This window comes from Vidua chalybeata, chromosome 2 (genome assembly GCF_026979565.1).
Source record: "Vidua chalybeata isolate OUT-0048 chromosome 2, bVidCha1 merged haplotype, whole genome shotgun sequence".
In the NCBI taxonomy this organism is placed as follows: domain Eukaryota; kingdom Metazoa; phylum Chordata; class Aves; order Passeriformes; family Viduidae; genus Vidua; species Vidua chalybeata.
Window position 1 is genome coordinate 42895835 of NC_071531.1, and position 12163 is coordinate 42907997.

A 12163-nucleotide genomic window follows, 5' to 3' on the forward strand; every position below is an offset into this window, starting at 1 on the left:
ATAGTGCTATAATAGCCTTAGATACAGTGTGACTAAAGTGTGTGACATATGAAAGGAAATGGATGCATGAAATTCCTTCAAGATTGAAAGATTCCCTATCTCATACTATTTTTTCTTAATTCTAAAAAAAAAAAATGTAAATTAATGATATTGTTGAATAGAATTTTTCTGAAACTTTAAATGTTGTGTAAACTTGATATTTTGAGTGCTCATTTAAATTTTGGAAGAAAAATAATGTTAAAATATGAATTCTGAAATATAGGGGAAAAGAATCACTGACTCAAGTCCTTTATGGTGCTCATCACAATAATTAACATCATACTCAGGTGGCAGTCCACACTTTTGAAACAACATAATTCAGTGTAGAAAAATGATAACTGAGCTTAAGTAGGCAGTTATGTAAAACAAAGTCTAGCTATCCTCTAAATCTGAGCCCAGGTCTGAATGTCTTCATGATACTTGGCTATGGGTTTCTTCCAGGGCACATGTAAGTATAATTGTGGGAGCATGTTAATCTGGAGTGTCTGCAGGGAAGGAAAGCTGAGCCATTGACCGTTGCCTCCTGGACAATGTTAGAGGACTACACAGGATGGAGTATAAATTTATACAGCCTTGTCCATACAAGGGAGTAGTAGTTTTGAGAGTAGTAGTTGAAAAGGTCAAAAAGGTCCAAAATTAACCAGGGACTATGCTGGTTCATTTTTTTTACTAGTATAGGCATATTCTGGTCATGCAGAATACACCTATACTAGTAAAAAAAAAAACAAAACAGATTAGAAGTGGTGCTCTGACCTTAAAAATAAGTCACAGGGGCACATCTTATGTCCATGTTGATCAAACAGGGTGGCCATAACCAAATTATCTACTGAGATTAATCTCAGTTACATGCAGAGTTTGTCTTACCTGAGCATTTGTTCAAGACCACAAGTTAGGACAGACTAAAACAAGATCAAGGGCAATGCTAATAATTTAGCAGTATGAAAATTTCATACCAGTGCCAAAAGCAATCTGTCCCCATTTAGCCTGCAAATACATACATAGAAACAAGGGCAAACCTCAGCAGCTAGACGATTAATTTGTTCCAAGTTGAACTGAGGCATCTATGACCATCCACATTTACACAACAATAGAGCCCTAAACTCTTCCACACAATTTCAGTCCTGTACTCTCAGGCAATCTAGAATAAAGCCAGACTGACCCTGTCAGTATGGGCTTTAAACTGGCTGGCATAACAGGGAGATCAGATGGACCCATTTTAGTTAAGCATACACAGATACAAAACCAGATTTACTATTCTATGAAATTTGTTAGTATATTTCAAAAACCAAAATCAAATATAAAAATTTTCAGAGACAATTTTAAGCTCTCCATCTTTGACTTGGCCCATAGTAGGATCAGATATACTCAATCATTGTGTCTGGAAGTCATCTAACAGGATGTGGATAGCAAAATTTGAGCCAGGTATTTTAAATTTTTTATACACAATATAAATGAATAGACACTGTGGGTGCACATCCCTTTTAGAATGATGTTTATTTGCTTGTTAATCTGTACCTGTTTGGTCAGATGAATCTCAAGTTTCCCAATAATGGATGCAATAAATTAGTCTGGTGTGGCAGTTATGGAATGCCTACCCTAACTTTCTAAATTGTCTTTGTAGACCACCTTTGAGTAAAAGTGATCAGATATTCATAGACACCTGCAGTAATTATATTTTTGTTACTATTTTATATAGAAGCTCCTGGGAATGATTCAATTATTTCTGAATCTTCAGCAAATCTAATTGTTTTATTGATTTCATTGAATCTATATGTTGGGTATCACAGTATCCCTGATACTGTGAAACCAGGTAAAAATTACAATAAGCTTCATAATTGTTGAAAGGATTCATTAATGAACCAGTTGCATACTTCTTATGAATACTGTTCTTATATCATTCTAAACTAATCTCAGGAAGGGTTTTCTTGAATAAAGATGCCAGGCCAGAGACATCTTGCCATCCTATAGCTTTTACACTGTTGTAATATCTTATGATGTACTATCATGGGCTACATTGTAGTAAATAGTCATTAGACAAATGAAAAATAAGCAAAATAAACCTTTTCTAAGGAAAAATATTCTTGATTTTATCTCAATTTTCCATATTTTGTTTAGATTTATTTCAGATTCAGGGTACTTGGAAATAGATCTACATTTCTATTCAATTTAATTTTCCAACAGAAGACTGCAGGATTGCAAATAATAGGCTGTCAGTTTCTTCATTATCACATGCATATCCCTTCCTCTCTGCAGTTATTTTACTTGTGGGTCATTTTATCTGAATATGAGTGAGAGCAAAAGGGCTAACTCCTCCTGCCAAGAAACAAATTAGCTTTTTACGTTGTTTAATAACTGCATCCAGTTCCAAACGCCACCAAACAGCTATTAAACAGCAAGCCCCTTGAACAAAAACTCAATGGTGCATAACACAGTTGATTAGATGTACTCTTTTCTGAAAGGGCCATTATTCTTAGTAGGCATATTTCATTACTGTTAATCTGAGTTTAAATCTATGCCCCCATAACCAAATAACTCCATCTGAATTGTCTAATGTTATCTAGCTAATCTTAGGATATGTTCTAATATATGTGGGAGAGATTTTTGAGGCTGGAGAACTGTATCTAGTGTTCTCTGATGCTGTTTCTTCAAACTGAGATCAATCACACCTAAGAAGAAAAAGATATTGCTATTTTACTGCATACTTTATTTTTCTCTTCAGTTGAAACAATGCACAATTCTCAGCAGTTTCCAAGCAAACACATAATTTCCAATTACTGCTTGGTACTAGTTTCTATGCCTGGGTTACTGAATGCCTTTCATTTTAGTTAATTTTCTCTATTTGCAGAGAGTAACATAGGTATATTGCCATGAGGATGTGTGTGGTTTGTCTATATGTATCAATAAACAATATAAATAAAATATACTTTCAAAACCAATATCAGATTGGGTGACATGTTTCACTGATGAAAATAATAAGTTTCCTAAATTGTAAAGGAGTATTTGCTAGTTTTACTGGAATCTTGATTTAAATGTGTTTCCTGATTTAGTAGGGAACAAATATAGAAAAATATCTGCAAGTGATTTTATTCAGCCAACCAATTTAAGTCCTTGGATTTTATACCTCCTTAAGATGTTCTTATTAGCAATTAAAAATTTAAGCATCATTACAAAGTAATCACGTAAAGATTGCTTTAAAAAGTAATTGGACATTATGTGGAATTTACTACACTGTGCTCATATTTAAACTTTGATAAATGAATTTAGAATCTTACAAACATACATCTTCTATGTAATAATTTCCTTGGGAAATAATGCCTTAAGAGATGAGAAAGGTAAACTTCAGCATTGTAAGGTTATCTAGTAGCTCTTATTATAGTGTAGAATTTGCACAGTATATGATTTTTAGAAGACATGCATACACATGTCAAGATTCATGTGGCTCTTGCTATAGTACAAACTTTCCTTCTTTGCATTACCTTCAGCTTCAAAAAAAAAGTCAAATTTATAATGTTAGTTGAGTGCTTGTTTTGAATGTGAGTGACTATTGCATTTTTTACTACTTTGATGGCTTTACCTCTGATGGCTTTAATTTTTTCATTGGCCTAAAAGGACAGCATGCATTGAGCGATGAAATCTGAGTATTCATGAAGACAGGGAAAAATATCACTAATAAAGAAGTGCAATTTAAAGTGGCATCTTAGCCACACATTTTCATTGTATTGAAATCGATGATGATGATGAAGATGCTGACAAGGTTGAGTGCCTGTGGGTGAAGATCGGGGGGAAGGACAGCAGGGTGGATGTCTTGGTAGGTGTCTGTTACAGACATCCTCGCCAGGATGAACAGGCAGATGATAAGTTCTACAGGCGCCTAGCAAAATTGTCATGATCACCAGCTCTTGTACTCATGGGAGTCTTCAATCTGACAGATGCCTAATGGAAGTACAACACAGGAGAGAGCATGAAGTGTAGGAGATTCCCAGAGTGTGTGCAAAAGAATTTCCTGATGTAACTGGTAAGTGAGCCTACCAGGGGATGTGCCTGACTAGATCTGTTTAATACCAGACAAGAGCTTAGCAGTGGTTAGAGGGTGGTCACTGGGGCTGCAATAAACACTAGGTTTACTCACTTGAGCACACTGTCCCTTGCTTGATTGAAAAAGGAAAGTAATCCATATTATTATGAAAAAAAAAACAAACAAAAAAACTATATATTACAAAGAAGATATGAATCCACAGTCTCTGGTTTATAGTTCATTAGACCAACAGGGCTGCAAAAGGAACATTAACTCTTTTGGAAGGTTAATGAAAAACAGAAAGAAGATCAAGTATATGTATCAAAATATATTAATATCAAAGCTGTGCACTCTTGTCATTCAAAGGATGATATTTCTAGGGACTAATGACCATAACAGAGCTATTTTTTTTGTAGTACAAATTGCATTTTGTTAAAAATACTGAGTTGGACAATTTTATTGATATTTGCATGGAATGTTGCTTCCATTGCAACAATTTTATATTTGGTATATAAAAAAGAATATTAGAAAAAACAGGTACATAGTTAAGACAGTTAAAATTGAAGAGTTAAATAGCTATATAGGTTAGTCCATATGTGTTTTTTTATGTTTCAAACCCAGTTCTATAAGAAGGGAAAGTATGAGATCTAGATGGCTAGCCAGGTCCCTGGGAAGAGGAGGTTTAGAACTGAATAAGAGTAAGCTGACCTTTCAGAAAATATCTAAAATATGTAAGGAGAAGGCTAGAACCTAGCACTTTGAGCATTTACAACAACCGTTGACATGTATCTTAGGAAATATTTTGCAATAAGTGATATGCAAATATTAATAGATTCTGCTAAGGGATGGAGGGAGCAAAAACCAGGGAATTGATGGTAGTCACTCTCAAGTGAATTCAAATGTTTTAAGCCTCTGAAGGATGATCCTTCCATACTCTAAGCTAGAATAATTTTCTAGGAACACAGTAAAACTTTATCAAGACTCTGATTCCCGATTAAGTATTTATGTCAAATGCTTTTACCTTATGTGTTTTTCCTTGAATAATCTCATTTGACAGACACCAAGGATCTAAAGTTGTTATATCAATTGGCTCCTATGTGAGAGTACTCAAAGTTAATATGCATCCAATTTTCAGAGCTGTCCTTAGTGTCAAGAATAAAGTTCAGAAGAAGACTTAAAAAGTGCAGCAAGGCAGCAAAATGACAATGAACAATATAATAATCCTCAGAGATTTGCATCTTTTATGTTACTAAAGAAAAACCAAACAAATACAATAGAACAAATTAACTGCCAAATAAGCCTTGTACAATTATTCTAAGTACATACACAGCCTTTTCTATATACTTTCAAGTTCTATAAAACTAGGACTTTGCAGATTAGGTTGCATTTAATATCTAAACCTGTGCAAGTTTATGATGCAATGGTTAGGCTACTCATGTGAATCTTCACACAGAATGACATGCACATTTTAGTCCTATCAGAGCCATAATAGAGTGTTTCACATGACTAATTTATTTTTCATTTTCTTATAAACTGGATTCTTACCAACTCTACTAATACATAGTTTTTGTCTCCTAATGTATTTAGAAGTATTTATTCGTAGGACATGGGTGGATGAGAGCTTTTATCTTCTTGACTCTAGCTATTGTACAAAATTTAAGTAGATCACCTGGAGGTCTATCTTCTCTTATGTGAGTTCCCAGTATATTTCACTTAATATTATGTAACAATTCTGTTACTACCAAGAACACTGGAAAGACATGAGGAAATTATTTTTGTTGAAGTCCTTGCAGTCACTAAAATAAACAAATAAATAAATAAATTTTAGAAGGCTCAAAAGAACAAAAAGGGAATCAGAAACGCAGCAAGCTGGTCAAGATCACAGGACAATGGCAAAATGTTGCCTAGGACAAGGATTTGGACAGTCTTATTCTGACTGTGAAATAAGTGGATGAAACAAGATGCTTTGGCCTCATCATACTGCACATAGCATCAGAAGATGCTAAAGGCCTCACTGCTTTTAAGCACTGATTCTACACCCACAGATACCCTTTTGTTTGCATTAATTCTTTTTCTCTTACTTTTCTTTTATAAGAGCCATTGTTGTCTCTTGTAGAACATCACTTACTAAATAGTCTTTGAAAAAACAGATTTTTATTTAATCCATATAATATATTGATTGATTTTCTCACACTGCTTGTCAATAAGTTCTAATTTGAAATGCAAAGAGGAGAAAACAATATAAAAAGGTTTTCACTGAAAAGATGAAACATCTTCCAAATTACTGTAGTACAACCAAAAACCTAGCCTTGGGTGTTACCACAGGTTCAAACAGGACACACAGACTGGGCTCTCTCAGTCTCTTTACTTTTCAACTAACAGACTGCAAACATGTAGGTCTTGCACTTGTCAGTACCATACAGGTATTGGGGTTTATCTCACATAATGAGAATGAGTAGCCTGCTCCATACAGCTTAGAAAATAAAGAACAAAAGGCTAAAAATAGAAAAAAAAATATAGTTTTGTAACTGCTAAAAGAAAAAAGAACAAAAATTTATATCCAAAATAATCCAAGAAATTTAGAATTATTTTTAGCTGCATAGATTTTTGGCGGAAGAAAATGAGCAAACCAGCCAAGCCCTCATTGCATCAGTTAAAAAGAATACAAGCTGTCCTCCAACACACACTAGTCCTGAGACAGTGACAGGTCCCAGCACTTTGGTCTGACTATGAGGTGCCTCGAAGGCCAGCAGTTCCCTGTGGGAGATGTAAAATGGACTTGTGTCTTTGGCCTGGTGATTAGAAAGCAGGTATAGATGTCACCATTGACACCAATAGTAAACATTTATACTTAAGGCAGGTAGAAAGATCCAAATATTATGGTTGAGGGTGTTTAAAATCTTTTGTAGTAGTCAGACTTCTTGATGTCTTTAAGCCTGCAAACACTGAGTAGGACAAATGATACTGCACTCCTACACTGCTAATTGGAGTGCACCAAATAATATGTACACAAATAATATGTGTGCTTTAGAACAGCATAAATAAACCTCCAGACCACTACTGACATTACAAATAATGACTTATAGAATTTAATACATTTAAAGTATCTACTACAGAACAAAAAACATGTAAAAACTGTCATGACTGCTCTCAAAAATAAAGGAAGGTAAATTAATGTAATAAGAAAAATAGAGACCAAAACAAGAGCTAGGAAGTAAAAATTATACTTAAGTTGAAGCAAAAAACCAGAAAGAATTGAAAGTGTTAGTGTTGGAATCCTGGATGCAGAGAGTTTTAAACTTTCTGTGCTTAAAGGCACAGACCCACAAGAGAACACTGCATTTGACCTGAGGTCATGGAACAGGCTTTTGAAATTGATTAATAGCACTGGGATTACAGGTGTGTAGTTGGTTAGAAGTCTGTAATATCATAGGGTAGAAAACTTAGATTCTGGGATTTTAGAATATAGAAATAAATATTAAGCAAGATGGAGGTTATAGGGTGGAGGCAGGTTGTTCTTCTTCTTCCTTCTTCTTCACCTTCTTCTTCCTTCTTCTTCATGGGTTTGAGTGATATTTTGTAATTGGACAGAAAAGTTCACATTGCAGACTTTGAGGGATCAGTTATTGGGTTAAAAGGGAAAATAATCTAGGTGTTCTTTCTTAATTGGATAGTTTAGTTTTAAAAGACCTTGTAATAAGAGTTAGTTAGCCATTTTGTGCTTTGCTAACGAAAAAGCTGCTGAACTCATGGTAGTGAGACTGTAACATAGATAAGAAATAATAAACACCTGAGTCTGAACATGAAATACCGTCTCAAGTGCCTTCCATCCCAACCTCAAGAAACTGATATGTTAGAACAATTATTTCAATATTTCTGAGACAAAATCAGAATTGAGATGATAAAGACAACTTTTTTAAAGCATGCTTAACAGTTCTCTTCCCCTCTCTCAGATATTAAGTCCTAAGTATTTTTCTCAATAGTCTTTATTTGGAATTCTATATTAAAATTTATATTATCTTGTCAATTTTCTAAACTTTTCTGAAAAAAATGACATGCTATTGTGCTAGCTGATTCTGTAGGGTGTCTATCAGTATATACTATTTAGGAATCCTTATAAATTTCTACTTTTCCAAGTCCTTAGTGCATTCAGAAAGCAGATTCATGAAAATATTCTATTAAAATGGTGTTACTCACCAATTTCAGACTCATATCAATATCCTGCAGTGATATTCAATACTTTGAAAGTTGCTGGAGAAAAAACAGGCATTTTTTTCCTGGCAGTTTAAAATTACTTTGCTAACTTCAGAACCATCAGACTGATTTTTTTATTGTACTGTTTCTATATGTATGTCATAAAATAACTTTGCAACTGTCTTTTATATAGCAGGGAGAAGAATAAAAAAGTAATGATATTTATTAGTTAATGTTTTCTGTTATTCTTCTTGTTCTGTAGCAATTTCTCTCCTGTTAGGAACAGAAGATAAAATGTAAACATAAGTTATGCACAAGTAATAAAATTTACATATTCCACTGTGGGATGAAATATTTGAATAGTTTCTACATTGGAAAAATAATGCTCTTTGTAAAATCTGACTGGTAAAGTGCAAAACTGCAAAGAGCTGCCAGTGGCGATAGCATTGACCTTGTCCCCATTCATACATAGAAGAGAGGTATTCTCATATTTGTCATTAAGGTACAAACTCATAAACATGGTCAAATTATATATAAACTTCCTAAAAGGTAAACCTGAGAAAATACTGATAATAACATTATATTATGTTTTCTGATAAACCAAAAAAATATCAGTCAGAATTCTTTTCTTCCCTCAGAGGATGAAATCATAGATCTGATCAACCAGAGGAATGTCCAGACATGACATGGTAAAACAATTATCATTTAAAAAAACCAAAAAAAACAAAAAAAACAAACAACAACAAAAAAAAAAAAAAAAACAACCAAAAAAAAACCCCAAAAAACACCCCAAAACACAAAAAAGCATTCAAAAAAAGCCCAGAAAGAATACAGGGTATGTATTTCAGAAATGAGTGTAGTTTCCCACCCTGAAAAATGCATGTTTTTCAATTGGACCTCCATATTTGCATTTTCTCAGTTTCAGAGTAGCACAGAAGAGGAAATAACAGAATCATTTAGATTAGAAAAGACCTTTAAGTTCATCAAATCAAACCATAAACTTAGCATTGTCTGGTCCACCACTACATCTCTAAGCACCACATCTCTATGACTTTTGAACAGAGTTGTTTATTCCACCACTTCTCTGAAAAGCCCTTTTCAATGCTTTGCCACACTTTCAGTGAAGACTTTTCCCCAATATATCAATCTAGACCTGGCAAACCTGAGGCAATTTCTTATAATCTCATCTCATCTGGAAAAAGATGCCAACCTCCTATCTTGCTACAACCTCCTTTCAATTATTTGTAGAGCAACGAGGTCTTCCCTTCTTCCAGCATCTTTTCTTCAGGACAAATAACTCCAGCTCCCTCACCTGCTCCTCATAAAAGTTTTCCTCTAGATCCTTTATCAGCTTTGTCACCATTCTCTGGACTGACTCCAGCAGCTCAATGTTTTCTTGCAGTGAGGCCCCCAAAAGTGAACACAATATTCAAGGTACCTCTCTTAATGTGAATTATTACCACAGGATGTACCTATGTATAGCTTTACTCTTGTCTATCGTAGAAGTGTGAAAGAGATCCTGATCACCATTTCTCATTAAAGGCATCAAATTTTCACTTTCTGAAGCAGAAAATAAAAATTTGTGTGTGTGACCATAAATTCCAACTGGATCAGTTCTATTTACAACTCATTCTCCAACTTCAGGGGTGTTGTTGCAGATATTGCAGGTAATACCAACATAATCCTTGAATGAATGATGTTCATCTCAACCTATTTGTGCATATTGAGCCATTGCTGCTTAGTTCTACACCATGCTGTGTAAAAAGACCCCAATGTATCATTCATCTCACAGGATGGATACACTTAATTCTTATTTAGAAAGAGTTTTTGTGATTTTTAAAAAAATAATTAAATTCTACCACTCTGACAACAATAATCAAAATTCTTGAAATGTAATACAAGATGCATTCTGAAAACTAAACAGTTCCAAACAAGAAAAAAGAGTTTACGTCTTGACATGAATAAATTATAGGATTGAATGGAACAAAAGAAAAGATCAGTACAAATATATACAAAATTTCTATTTCAGTTTCCTCATATTTGGCATTGATGACCAGGGATTAAAATTATGGATGAGTTTTTGATCAGGCATTGAGGTAGAACTGCAAATACACTGGGGCTTGTGTGTATCAAGAACTGTTTCCTTTTTCTTTCAAATGAAAATGAAATTAGAGAAAGGATATTTCTATATGATATCAGAGAAAATATATTTATTCTAAATAATGCAAAAAATCTTGCCTGAAGTCACGTGATTTGCCAGGTTATGTGGCTATTTGAAAAATTTACTCCTTAAATATGTATATTTGTGATTTAATTCAGATATGTTTTCATCTATGCAAACAAATTAGTTTGAGCATGTCTTTTATCAGAGATTTTCTATTTTTTTTTTCTTCAAACACATTAGTCATGACTCATATATTTAAAGAAACATAAAAGTAGTGAACAACAAATAAGGTGTTAAAAATGCTTGCTAGGTCTCAAGCTGTCAACTGAGCCAAAGCCAACATTTCTTCCTAAAAGTTGCTGTGCCAGTCTGGGCACAATCCGGAGCAATGAGCTCTAGGATGACCCTGCTTGAGCAGGAAGGATGGACCAGATGAGCAAGTGGCCAAGGCCACTGTGATCCCTTCCAAACTGACCCATTCTGTGATTCTGTAATTTTGTGATTTGGATATAAGGGAAAGTAGAACGTACAATTGGCAAAGGATAAGGCTGATATAATTTTAATCTATGTAGAAATTGAGGTAGGCTTTGCTAATTGTAATGTTTTAAAGGCAAAAGACTTAATACACAGATATACTGTGTTTACTGAGGTAAAACAGGGAAGATGGAGACAGAAAATGCAGATGTCAAAAAAAAACCAACACAAAACCTTATATACAACCAGGCATTGTTTTGCATATTCGAGTGGAATATTGCAGCTAAACTAAACTAAATGTTCCCAAAACCTTTAATTTCTATTATGTTGTTCAGCTCTATCTCTGAAATTGTCTGTTCAAAGCACTAAATTCAGATGGCATACTCAAAATACTTAGGTAAAACTCTGCACTGCTAGGAGTTTGAAAACAAATAAAACAATGCTGATTTCATCTGTGCAAAAGATATTGATTTGGTCCCAACTAATCACTGAAATTTTGTTGTCAAAGATGATAGAGATATCCAGAGAAAAAATTAGAAAATTTACAGAAAATAGGACTAAATTGTATTATGATTACCCATAAGACCATATAGTAGAGAAATTAACATATAGCCCAGTGAAGATTACAATCTGGAGTTCAAACTCCTAAATTACAATTCTTGGAAACATAACTTTTATATTTTTCTTCTGTTTTCCTTTGTACATATAGATGACCTCATACACACAGATCCTATAATACAGGATTCCAAGATGCTAAAAGTTAATTCAAGTTCATTATGTTACTATTAAGTGAGAACCAATTAAAAATTTGCATTATAAAGATAAAACCCAATAAAATAAACTTACTTATTCTCAGGTCTTTTCACACAGTCTCCAATTTAATTTCAATGGAATATGAAATTATCTTCTTAATTATCTCTGAAGGGAAATTAGAATTTTTACTAACAGTCAATGGAGCTAGGAGGAGTCACAGCACTCTGTTAAGTTGTCAGTCATATTGTTTATGGAACAATAACCTTGGGATTGTTTCTCTGAATTTTTCATCACTAAATAGTAAAGCAATTTGTAATTTGGTGTGTTTTATACTGTAACAAATCTCTTCCTAAGAAATATTTGCCTTTGCGTCATGCATATCTATTAATATTGCATTTATCTTTCTTCTGCTTTGTCTTCTTTTGAAGAATTGAAATCAATTCTAAAGAAAATAATCTTTGCAAATACTTCACACTCCCAAAGAGAGGGAATGTTACCATTTAACCCCAGTCGGCAACTCAGCC